At 34.9% G+C, this 13,853-nt stretch overlaps 1 protein-coding gene across 1 annotated transcript in view; it reads left to right on the forward strand.

Moving 5' to 3' along the window:
• Nucleotides 1-280: 280 nt before the first annotated feature.
• Nucleotides 281-13,853, forward strand: part of LOC127842323 (leucine zipper putative tumor suppressor 2 homolog) — a 109,284-nt gene continuing 95,711 nt past the window's right edge. The window contains exon 1 of the mRNA XM_052371756.1: nucleotides 281-588. The gene's annotated coding sequence lies outside the window, so the exon portion shown is untranslated. The remainder of the gene's footprint in view (nucleotides 589-13,853) is intronic.

Below are 13,853 nucleotides of genomic sequence, written 5' to 3' on the forward strand. Positions count from 1 at the left end.
CTGCTGACCGAGCTTTACCAACAACTGTCAATTGGTTTCAGTCTGATACTGTTTTCCTTGTTTTCTTTGTGCCAGTCTAATTCTTATTACACCAAGAACTGTCAGAGTGTTGAGGGTGCCAGTCTTATTTTACTACACCAAGAACTGTCAGAGTGTTCAGGGTGCCAGTGTTCCAGTGTTATTTTGACTTTACCAACAACTGTCAATTGGTGTCAGTCTTATACTGTTTTCCTCGTGTTCTTGGTGCCAGTCTAATTCTGACTACTCCAACAACTGTCAGAGTGTTCAGGGTATGAACATTCTGACAGTTCTTGGTGTAGTCAAAATAACGTTGGCAACATGTACACTCTGACAGTTCTTGGTGAAGTCAAAATAAGACTGAGGGTATCAGTCTCATTTTGACAACTCCAACGAATGTCAATTTGTGCCATTCTGGCACTGTTTTCATCGTGTTCCTGTTGCCAGTCTAATTCTGTCTACTCCGAGAACTCTCTTCCATGCCCTGTTAGCTTTTTCTGGGAGTACAAGTTTAAGTGATAACACAAACTGAAAAGTGGTTGAACTTCAAGGACTAAAATATCACCATGGGTAAGTTTGTTTGGATAGTTTTCCTTGTAATTTGTTGTAGCTACAATGTAACTGATATATATAAACAATTTTAACTTATATATATATAAACAATTTGCGCTTGTGTTCAGTTGTGCATTTTTCTACAAGTACATGTGTACGTGTATTGAGTATATAAAAATGTTTTAAAAAGCCAAACCATTATAATTTAATGTAAAACACATATTTGGATGTGGCAATTCGGATGGCAGAGCAAACGTTTTTTATGCTTTGTTATGATACATGTGTAATACTGAGAACATGGGCGGTATTAGCACATGTTTAATTACACCTCTGCTTTTATGATCCACCACTCTGCAATTGTCTTTTTTGCACAGACACATGCTTTTTAATCAACTATTAGAACAAATATGTTTTCTTGTTCATCATAATATTATGGCCCTTATAAAAGAATAATTTGCGACAGAAAATAAATATTAGTTGCAATCTTCCATGTGCAGTGCAGCATGAGGAAACCCAACCAGCACGTGGTCGAGAAGTATTAGAGAGTCATGGATGAATGATTTTTATGCAACTTTGTATTGAATGTTTTTTAAACAGCAATTTGCGAAGTTTCAAGATTATATCTTTAGCAATTTGTGGGAAAATATAAGGAAGTATTTGGTAAATCCAGGCTTAATTCATGTGTTCAATCGCACAGACTAATCTGGGAAATACTTCCCGCCTACTTTGCTTTTACTTAAGTAGAGACTTCTATTTTACAAAAAATGCCATAAACGCCAAAAGTTTTGTCAGTGATTAGCCTGTTCTTGGCAATCTGGGAGGACACTTTAAGCACATGCTTTCAGTTCGCATTACCTAAAGACCAACTTAGTTATATAATAGTGTTAGATTGAGTGTCCTATGATGAGCGCAAAGAGATTTTTATAAAGATAGTCAATATTATATTTATATTTCATTGACATATGGGAACAGTTAAAATTTTGTGGAGTAAAAAGGGCAATGTTTTGAAATGATAACAGAGGCCATAAGGTTTAGATTTTAAATATTGCCCTTTATGATGACATAAGTATTCAGGCATTATTCTGTTCCCAAATGAATAATAATAATAACAATGATAATAGTATTACAATTAATAATAATAACAATAATATTAATATTTTGCGCAGTTTGAATATTGATGAGGGTAATATAACAAAGCAAAACCACATAGTGGCTAATAGCCCTGTCACACCGGACTGGCGTCCTTACGGCGACCTAAGACTCAAAACCGGGATAATAATAGCAACATATTGGAATTTCCAATTTTTCTAGATGCCCGGATGACAAAAACCTGTTGTCGGATCAAAAAATCGATTTGTGATCTGCAAATGTCTCCCGAAAATGTCTCCGGACTTAGCCGTGATCGATACACAAATTAACATTTGAAGCTTTCGGATCAAGAAATGAACAAAATGGTACTTATTATTTTGAAAAAGCATCAATAATCAGCTTTTTTTCGATCTTAGTACCATCAGAATATACTTTGTTTACCGTGCGAATTACACTGGAGGGCGCCGAATAATGTTTTGTACCCGGGAGTAAAAGTGCATATATTCAAGATTACAAGTTTTCGCGATGTGGAATTTCATTCCGGGGGTAGTTATACCTCCGCCTAAAAAACCTTAAAGAACCTCCGCCTAAAAAACCTAAAACTAATGAAGAGAAACTTGAAGTACAGTAAAAATTTGAAAAAGATAGAGATAGTTTAGTAGATAGTATAGTCATCTTTTTATAAATGCACAATACATAGTGTATAGTCTGGAAAGTAAGTTAAAATTTAGGTAAAATAACATAGAAATTGTCGGACCACTTGAAATCTTGGAGGACCAGTAATTTCTGAAAGCTGGTGGTCCTTTGGGTCAGTAGGTAAAAAAGTTAGTGTCAAGCCCTGAAGTAGATTACCAATAATAATCTTGCTGTTCACCAATATATTGTATTATATAAGCATGTTTTTGAAAAAAAAAATAATATCCTTTCTCAAAAATTTTTCATTTTAGGATAACATAATTAGAAAGGTTATTTTCGATTTTTTTTGCAATATGATAAAACTACTTTATATTGGAACAATTTTTGTCTCTAAAATAGACATATATGCATTGGTGGTGGTATTACCAAACAAATGAATCTTTATAATAAATCACCTTATAATTAATTTACCAGTAAGTCTAAATTCTTCAGACCACCTGAGCCTTTTAGTGCAATAATTTTGTAGAACGAAGAAAAAAAATCAGCATAAAAAAATCAGCATAGCATGTCAGATGTTTTAATTACGTGAGGTATTTAGTCCCTTGTGAGTCCCTTTAATTGCAAAATGATGATAAACTCATGAGATAAGTGCAACTATTCAAATTGTTAAGGGTGTTAAATTAAGATAGCATTAAAATGCCTGCAGTATTGACACATCATATATATTATTTGTTAAACAGGCATTACCCATGTGATGTTATTTGATTAATTAATGTTCACTCCAAGATACTGAAAAATTCTAAAAAAAGGGTGTAACCTAAGTATTAGAAGTTATTGAGTTTTCTTTCATTGCAATTAAAGTGTCTTGTAACCTGCATTTATGATATGGAGATATCTTAATAGACCATTGCTCAGCAGTGCAGTTTTTGTGAACAGATGCCCGGGAAATGAATCATTATAGATTGAGACCTTGAAATTTAATGTCATGATTAACAACCACTAAATTCCTTAAAATTACAAGGAATGGCCTAGTTTTCTTTCTGATCTTAATCAGAAATTTGAATGTGGCTGTAAATGTGAGTGGCTATATAGTTTTATAATCTAACATTTTTAATACGGTTACCGGTACACGTTTTGAATCATATTAAATCATTAATATCAGCTCATAATTTCAGCGGCATACTTTTCCAAATTAACTTGTCACAATATCACATAGGGTATCATTTGTTGCTTGTAAAATGGAAGGCTTTCCTAAGATGAACTCAGTTCTTTCTTTTAAACATCGAATTAACCTTCATCATAATATTTAATAGTAATATAACTTTGATCATCTGCTCCTAATCGTATACAGTGCTCAGAGATCTCGGAAGGAAATGTAATTTGTTGAGAATTATTAACAGAAAACAGATTAAGTTTTCAGGGACAACACTTAGTTAAAAAATCCAGATAACCTATATACACATATATGTTATTAAAATTATTTGTGTGAAACAATAACTTTAACATGAGATGATTTAAGCTGACATAAATGACTGGTGCTCTGTGAAAAATGGGCTTAATGCATATGCCTCAAGTATGGTCCATGTCCCTGAGGGACGACACTTTACACTTTATGGAATTTTTTGTTTAAATGAAGTCTCTACTATACATAGTTCAAGTCTAGGTAAGAGGCGTTTCCCAGAGCATGGGCTAAATAGTACTGTCTCTAAAGGACCTTTGTGAACAAAAACCTTGCTCAGCCATATGGAAGGCTATCATGACCCTGACTCAGTCATGAAAATGTTAAATGGTGGTGTTTTCCCAGATTCGCCTGTGCAGTCCACATAGGTTAATAGGGACAACACTTTTGGCCTGAACAGGAATTTTTGCCTTCAAAAGAAAAACACCATAAAAGGGGAAACTGTCGTCCCTCAGTCTTATCTGGGACAACACTTCATGTACATTTATTAAGCCCCGTTTTCCTAGAGCATGGCTTATTTACTCATAACCATGAAGTGTGAGTGCCAGCTTGGGTTATGGTAGTGCCGCGGTATACTGGTCATTCACTGGTCAGTCACAGAGTTGACTGCCCCTGCCATGTGCAAGTGCATACATGCCATGTAAAGAGACTTAATAGGAGGGTAAATGGTGATCAGTGTGCAATCTTAATTGCCCAGACAGGAGGCAGGGAAGGAAAATGGAAACGAAACCATTCCAGATATTGAGAGAATGTCAGGGTTATGATGGAATGATCAGAACAATAAAAACATTCAGACCCTAATCAAGCATATTAATGGAAGATAAACCTTTATAATGTGCGTAGGGTTAATGGGATATAAACCATATCGCTCCTACATAATGACTGCATAATGACTGTAACTATGGTAATAGTGAAATATGTGTGATATTCGTTCATAAGAAAGAAATCATACTGTATTAAAAACGTTACTTGCATATATATATTGTTGTTATACTTAACTAAGTCATTTCCACTTTCTGCTTTTTTGTTATTTTTTGTTTAAAGGAAGTCTCTTCTTTGCCAAAATCCAACAAAGGCTGACTGAAAGTGTTAACAAAGGCTGACTTAAAGTGTTAATAAAGGCTGACTGAAAGTGTTAACAAAGGCTGACTGAAAGTGTTAACAATGGCTGACTGAAAGTGTTAACAAAGGCTGACTGAAAGTGTTGTACCTGATAAGGCGGTGCAGACTGCAAAAGCTAATTTTAGCAAACACTTTAAGCACATGCATTAAACTTGGTGACCCAGAGTGCATGTCAAATTTAATAAGAAAATAGGAAGCACTATACTTGAAAAATTTGTATCCAACCCAGGCATCTTAAAATGCAATTTTGAGTTGTTGAAAAATAGTACATTTATTGCCGAGTCAGGCAGAACCAGAGTGAGAACTGGAATGAAGATAAGTACTGATAAATAACTGTAATTGTGCAATAATCATGTCCTAAATACATCAACATACAACTCACATGTCGCAACTTGAGTGCATTCTGGGAAAACTTGACTTCATGCATGTGCCCTAAGTGTTGTGACTTGACTTCATGCATGTGCCATAAGTGTTGTGACTTGACTTCATGCCTGTGCCCTAAGTGTTGTGACTTGACTTCATGCATGTGCCCTAAGTGTTGTGACTTGACTTCATGCAAGTGCCCTAAGTGTTGTGACTTGACTTCATGCATGTGCCCTAAGTGTTGTGACTTGACTTCATGCATGTGCCCTAAGTGTTGTAACTTGACTTCATGCAAGTGCCCTAAGTGTTGTGACTTGACTTCATGCATGTGCCCTAAGTGTTGTGACTTGACTTCATGCATGTGCCCTAAGTGTTGTGACTTGACTTCATGCATGTGTCCTAAGTGTTGTGACTTGACTTCATGCATGTGCCCTAAGTGTTGTGACTTGACTTCATGCATGTGTCCTAAGTGTTGTGACTTGACTTCATGCATGTGCCCTTAGTGTTGTGACTTGACTTCATGCAAGTGCCCTAAGTGTTGTGACTTGACTTCATGCATGTGCCCTAAGTGTTGTGTCTTGATTTCATGCATGTGCCCTAAGTGTTGTGACTTGACTTCATGCATGTGCCCTAAGTGTTGTGTCTTGACTTCATGCATGAGCCCTAAGTGTTGTGACTTGACTTCATGCATGTGCCCTAAGTGTTGTGACTTGACTTCATGCATGTGCCCTAAGTGTTGTGACTTGACTTCAATCATGCATGTGCCCTAAGTGTTGCGACTTGACTTCATGCATGTGCCCTAAGTGTTGTGACTTGACTTCATGCATGTGCCCTAAGTGTTGTGACTTGACTTCATACATGTTCCCTAAGTGTTGTGACTAGACTTCATGCATGTGCCCTAAGTGTTGAGACTTGACTTCATGCAAGTGCCCTAAGTGTTGTGACTTGACTTCATGCATGTGCCCTAAGTGTTGTGACTTGACTTCATGCATGTGCCCTAAGTGTTGTGACTTGACTTCATGCATGTGCCAAAATTGTTGGGTCAGATTAGCCTGTGTAGTCTGCCAAGGCAAATCACGGATGACACTTTCTGCTTAAATGGAATTTTCAATTTTATAGGCAGTCTCCTCTAAAATAAGTCCAGTTTATACGGAAAGTGCGGTCCTGGATAAACCTTTGCGCACTTCATAGGTTAATTAAGGACACTTTACGCACATGCATTAAGCCGAGTTTTCCTGGAACAAGGCCAATATAGTATATTTGATTTTAGGTGCATCAAATTTAGTTCTTCTTTTAAATGTGGCTCTATTGAAGAGACTATGTCACTTATCCTTAACAGGTAGCCGAGTGGTAGTTAGTCATTTTCATCTGAAAGGACAAATCTATGAGCACAAAAACACTGCCATCTTACTCTTTGTGTATTCACTGTCCACCAGCCATAGTCCATATAGGGTCATCTTGCTCATGGAGTGGTCAGTGTTTGGTCTGGTCAGCTGGTTAATGGTTGAAAAGCGTATCCAGTTTTCTTTTATTGATAATGCCAGTGGACCGGCTTATTGGTTTGATTATTTTCCTATTGTAACACACAGTTAGCATGGGGCTATCTTGGCTTTGTTTGGGTGATGTAATTACTGTAAAATAATTTATATTTGTTTGCATGAAATCTCATGGTTTTATAAGTGACTTTTTCGTGGACAGGTACATTTTTGGATTTCTGCTTTCATTATTGTTTTTAATACCGGATGGCTATGTATCGGAGCATTGTAAAAAACGTTATTGAATGCAAGAAAATTTAAAAGAAACGTAATAATTTAAATTGTATATAATGGTCAGTTCAAATGACAAAGGAGTTTCACAAGCAATTTTGCTGTTTGGTAATCACACAACAAAGAAAGAAACAACGAACTTACAGTGTAACAATAGGAAGAGATAACTGGTTTGTATTTTTTTCAAATACAAAAATCATGTTATTTGAAATAATCACATTATGCTCACATACTTTTGACTTCAGTGTTTGAGTTTTATTTTATCAACAAAAAGGGTTGGAAATCTATTCGATTGAGACAATTAAACAGGCCAGTATTCAATTCATGTTTGCAAAAAGATTAGAAAAAAATAACTTATAACTTGATATTGAAAAAATGTAGCTTATTTGTTCCTTTGTAGATCTGAAGCTGCACAGACACTTTGAGAATGCAAACATTTTGAAATATTAAAGAGTACAAAAATATTCTCCATGAAACAGTGTATTAGTATTAGTGAAGTTGGAATAAGACGTCAATCTTGGAATGGCTTTGTTAAGTGAAATAATCTGGTTTACAACACAAAATGATTCAAATGATGGCAAGGACACAGTTTTCAACTGGATGATGTACTGGTACATGTATGGTATCGGGGCTTTTCATCAAGAAATTGGGAAGAGGCCCTAGCCTTTCAAATTGGGAATTTCATGCGCGATAACTGCTCATTTTGGGAAGACTATGTTTTGAAAAGTTTTTGAAACAGGGTCTTTTTCATTGTGCAGAAGTATTAAAAGAAACAGTGTGATGCATTCTTAATCATATTAGAGCTCATTGCTTTCAATTTGGGAGATGCCCAATATGTCCAAGTCAAAAAAATAAAATTACATTTTTATTTTTTTATTTTTTTTAACAATCATTTCTATTTTGGAAATTCTTCTGCCAGTGTTGGGAAAAATGACCTTATTTTCAATTGGAAAGGAACCATGCAATTGGCAAGGACATTGAGTTTTTCATTGGATGAGTTACTGTGGACACAGTTTTCAATTGAATGATGTATCAGTACTCCATGCATGGCAAGCAGTGATTTTTTTTGCTTTTATTTGTTACAGCCTGTGCCATTTGAATTGGGAAAATTAGCGAGATAAACCGTGAAATTGGGAAAAATAAGCGCCATAAAATTAAGCATGATTAATATGATTATAAGTAACAGAATAAATATTGTTTTTAAGTGCATGTTCAGGGGTTTTTCTACTAATTTGGGGAAAAGGAGTCTGGTAAAATTGGGATTTTTTTTTTATCAATAAAAGTGGAAAATTTGGGAATTTTGTATTGACAAAAAGGACTAAATTAAAGTTATATATTTTGTAGGATGTTTAAAAAATAAAGTTGAGATCTAGAGTTAAGAAATCATAATTAAGTCATAAGAGACTTCTTTCTGAAAATAAAAAATTATTATGATTTTTTTTTTTTTTTAATTGGGCTTTTTTGGGGGGAAATTTTGGTCAGACTTTGGGATAAAAAAAGGGGAATTTTGCAATTGGGAAGCAGCCAAATATCGGGGGTAATTTTGAGCAAAAAAAAATAACTGGCAAGGACACAGTTTTCAATTGGATGAGTTACTGTGGACACAGTTTTCAATTGAATGATGTACTGGTACGGTGTCCATGCATGGCATTAGGACACAGTCTTCAATTGGATGAGTTACTGTGAGCACAGTTTTCAATTGAATGATGTACCGGTACGGTGTCCATGCATGGCAAGAACACATTTTTCAATTGGATGAGTTACAGTGAGCACAGTTTTCAATTGAATGATGTACCCAGGGTTGTCATTATTAACCGATTGCCGATCGAATTCATCGGTTAAAATCGCCAGAAAATCGGTTGTTTTCCCGAATCTTTTTAAAATTGCGATCGGAAGTTTTTATCATGCAAACCGACAATAATTGACAAGGAATAACCGTAGTATAGTAGAGCGACGCCCGGTCATTCAGTCAGTCCGTTAACTCCGCATAAGAGCTACTGTTTTCAATGAATTTCTCAGCGAGTGGCCAATATTAATTTTTCCAGCTGTCAATCAAATTCTTCTTGGTAAGCACGTCAACTAATCAGCGCTCAGGCAGCCGAATACACGCCGACCCCACGTGAAACTGTATCAAATAGCGTTACATTTCACATATTATTACTGACCGTATATCAACGAAAGAAGCACTGTAGAGCGTATTTAACTAGTTTCCACATATTAAAAATCCTCTTTGATTTTCTACCAAAATAAAATATATTTAAGCAACCTCTGCGCTACGAAGTTGTTATTCAGCATCTAAATATTAAAGTCCACGCTTTCTCCGAGGAAGAATGACGTAATATTATACATGAAGTATAATTTTGGCATGACTTTCATCTGTACATGAAAAACACGAGAAATGTGTCTCTGTTGCTTGAATTTTCTTAATTTTCCGTGAATACTGAAGTCTGAAAATGATTTCGGTAACACATTTAATTATACGCATTTCCGGGAGGCATTTGAAAATACTTCAATCAAATAATGCATTTTGTTATACAAATAGTCTGAACACAGATTGTAATAAGTAGGTAAATAACGTGTTTTGAGATTGCCAAACTATGCATACATATAGGTCTACATGCATCCATGAATGACCTGACAAGTTATATCATGATCCGGAATGAAAAGTACTCGGGAAAATGTAAGAAAGACGCGTTTTTATCCTCAGAAATTCACTTTCATTTCCGCAAACTTTTCTGAAAGGAGGTACATGTAGCAGTTTAGATTAAGTCGTTGATTTGTCGCAATTACTAAATATAAACGGTTCTCAATGCTCTCAAATCGCGTCACGTGATTCACACATGTTCAATGGGAATTCCCAAATCCCAAAATTCAATTTGTATATGCACTCGCATTAAATGGCGGACGACATTCATCGTCAATATTGGTCGTAATTTGGTTTTGAAAAAAAAGAAATTGTAATAATACTAGATAATCGGGTAATGGATAGAATTGGAACATGCAAAGATCTATCAATATAATATGTTTTTACATTGTACAGTATACTAAAAATGTGAAAATCTTAAAAATTTCCTATTCTTTTTAGACCTCATTTTAATTTGTTATGCTCTGAAAATAGCAGTATTTTGCCCCTAAAATATCTAGAATTCATTTTCGGTCGTGGGGCTTCGCCCCCTGCCCCCCTACCAGGGCCTTATCCTGGACCTAGGCAGCCCCCTTAACCACCTGCCGAATCGGTTACTATTCCAAAATAATCCTTTGTTTACAATCATAATGACAACCCTGGATGTACCGGTACTGTGTCCATGCATGGCAAGGACACAGTTTTCAATTAGAAGTATTTTAGTCCGAGTACGTTGGTGTACATGTATCAAATAGTTGTTAAATGTATACAGTATGCACATTGTATTATGCCCTCATTGACTATTAACATAATTTTTCTGTAGTATGCTAACATGCTTGGTAATGCGTCTACATACTTGATTGTCACCACATTGCAAGTGTTGCTTTTAACCTGGCTATTATAGAGCAGTTTGGGACACCAACAGAAAGCTTACATGTTGTTAGTTGCCTCTGTGTTTGGACCAAGGATTTCATGTTAGATGCAAATGATTAAAGTGGTACAGAATGCATTTGAATCATTTTGTGGTGTAAACCAGATTATTTCACTGAACAAAGCAATTCCAAGATTGATGTCTTATTCCAACTTCACAATTCATACACTGTAATTAACTACAATTAACAAATACATGTCGGTCATTCATTATTGTTGCTTTAAGTTGAATGCTTTCATGTTCAAGATGTTAAACCAAGAAAGTGTGACCATAAAAAACATGAAATGTTGGTGTTTTAGAGCCTGATGAAAGTCAGGGTTTCCTCAGCTGTCAGTTTCATTATATTTATGGTACATGAACATCCAGATTCCCAGATCGGTTGTGTTTTTCCAACCTGATTTATCCAGTTTGTAGCATAAGAGGTGCAAGACTCTCTGTAAGATAGTGGTCATTTATTAACTTTGTTAAGTGTTTGTACCATACCTTAAAGGAGATTTGGACTGAACACAAAAAATAGAAACTCTAGTTAAGTAAAATTTAGCCTAAATGTTAAGGTCATTGGGATGATGTGCAGAAGGCCTGAGTAAGTCACCCTTGCTAAAAATCAAGGTCACCATTTCAAAGTCATGGAAAATCTTGGTGGGGGATATAGCTGTCGCTAATAGACTGCCCTGTTTGCAATTATGAATGAATGGTTAAATATGACTGACATATTACATATTTTTTAAAAGCTCAAACGTCATGTGATAACTGTAATAAGAATTGCATGTTCTAAATTTACTGAACTTGTGTCTTAATTTTTGTTGTTACCCTTTTCAAAAAATGGTTTGCATTATTGTCTGGATATCATTGAGATTGTTATGATAGTATATCTGAATATCTGAGGTGTTCAGGCTTTTTCCTGGCCATTTTCGGACAAAATGAAATTTGGGAATAGGGAATTGTTTCAATGGGGAAAAGTACACTGTTTTGGTTTTTTGTTTAATATTACTCGTTATAATAATTAAAAAAAGAAGAACAAGGTCATATAAATTATTATTTATTTTTCTTTTGGACATTGGGATTTTTTCTTTTTCATATTGGGAATTTTTTTCACCATTTTGATTTGGGAATGGGTCTGAAGGCAGCAGATACACCAGGAAAAGGCCTAGTGCTTGTGAAGTACATAAAGTATTTCTTAATTAACATGCATTATTTGTTGAATAAAAATATTTTACAAATCAACTGCAAATCCTAGCTCAAGGTTTGGATCTACGGCGCGGCTGGATAACTTGTGATGATTTATGGTGCAATCCTTTGTGTAGTTTTTCCCCACCTCTGATTCAGGTAGACATGTTGTCAGCTACTGGCATACTTATGTGCTATTAGTTCTGGTAAAAACAACCTACCAAGGAAAGAGTCTGTTTATTAACTGACAGTGATGCATATGCGTACAGTGTTGTCCCAGGTGAGCTTGTGCAGTCCCAGCACCCTCACACTTCTTTGGGGGAAGGGGTCCGCAGCCCTAGGGAGGGGGAATTTTTTGTAAATGGGGTAATTTTTATTTAAAAAAAAAACAACAACTGTGTTAAACATATATTTCTATATATGTGACTGTCTATAGGACAGTAATATAATTTAAATGTGGGTCGGTAGGTAGGCTTTTTTTTCATAACACAACACTTAATTGATTTCATTATTTTCAGGTATCAACAGTGTGAAATGCATGACGACATAGTTTTCACTAATTTTCAGATATAGTTCTTAATAAGATGTTTGATCCAGATTGTCTTTCTCTGTAAATTATTGAATAAATAAATATTCTTTGAAAACTAAAGACTGCATTTTGAATAAAGCATTTATTGACTAGAATAAATTTAAAAGAAACAAAACAAATTTAACAAAACTAACAGTTCTGAACGATTCAGACGCTTTCCGTAGTTGCGTAAATTTCGGACATAAAATTGGGACGCGGATTTTGTAACAGAAAAAGCTTTTGTAGTTGCCCCTGCGAAATGTTGTTCTGCAGTTCACGAATAATTCGTGAACTGTTCATGAACTGTTCATGAACTGAGTTCATGAATTGTTCACGAATAGTCAGTGAACAGAAAATGAGCCATGTCTGTGAAATGTTCTTGAAATTTTAGTTCATGAACTGTTCATGAACACTAATGGCATGAAGTGTTCATGAAATATTCTTGAAACCTAATGGCATGAAGTGTTCATGAACTATTCTTGAACCCTTATGGCATGAAGTGTTCATGAACTATTCTTGAACCATTATGTCATGAAATGTTCATGAACTATTCGTGAACATCAATGTCATGAAATGTTCTTGAACAGTTCATGAACAACACAATTCTTGAAAAATTCTTCAGACATTTTTATTCTATTTTTCAATGGCTCATTTTCTGTTCACGGACTGTCAGTGAATAGTTCATAAACCATAGTTTTTCAAGAGTTCATAAACTGAGGTGGCATGAAGTGTTCATGAACTATTCATGAACAAGAATTTGTCAATTTATGCAAAGGTTACTCAACAAACAGGTCAGGGTAAGAAGAAACAAGTCTTGTATAAGCACATAACATATTGATAGCAACATATAACAATAATTTAAATATAACACTAATAACTGAGATACAAGTGGTTTGATAATACTCTTAAAATTTCATAATACAACTTTGTACTATATGTTCATGAATAATTCATGTATTGAAAAGATTATGAATAGTCTCATTTTCAGTTCAAGAATCATTTACTAATCAATGGTTTCCCTGAAATGGTTACACTTACAGTGCCAAAGAACTTGAAATTGAACCAATGGCTGATCAGTTCAGCCGGTAATTTATTAAAGACTTACATTTTCAAATATAACATAAACCATGTGCCTTCCGTTTCAACTTCCTGTGCACACAATATTCATCCTTTGTAAACACAGCAATGCAATGTACATGTTTGAGTTCTTGATATCATCTTAAACTGTTCTTGAAATAAGATGTCCTTAAAACATTCTTAAACTCAATGTCTTTTAAGTCTTCCAAGAACAATGACAGATCCTTTTAAGAACATATTGGATTCTTAAAAAGTCCATCATATGTTCAAAAACATTGTGTAGACCTGTTTAAGAACATCAGAAGGAAACATGTTGTTAAAAAAAGTTCTTAAAGTGTTCAAGAAAAGTTTAAGAATAATTAAAGAACAGGAAAGGTCCTTAAAAAGTTATTGAACTGTTCCTGAAGGCAGTTCTTGAACAGTTCTTTTACAAATGTTCTTAAAATTCTCTAGAACAGGTCAAGAACTCTTACTTACAGTGG

Source organism: Dreissena polymorpha, chromosome 8 (genome assembly GCF_020536995.1).
Source record: "Dreissena polymorpha isolate Duluth1 chromosome 8, UMN_Dpol_1.0, whole genome shotgun sequence".
In the NCBI taxonomy this organism is placed as follows: Eukaryota; Metazoa; Mollusca; class Bivalvia; order Myida; family Dreissenidae; genus Dreissena; species Dreissena polymorpha.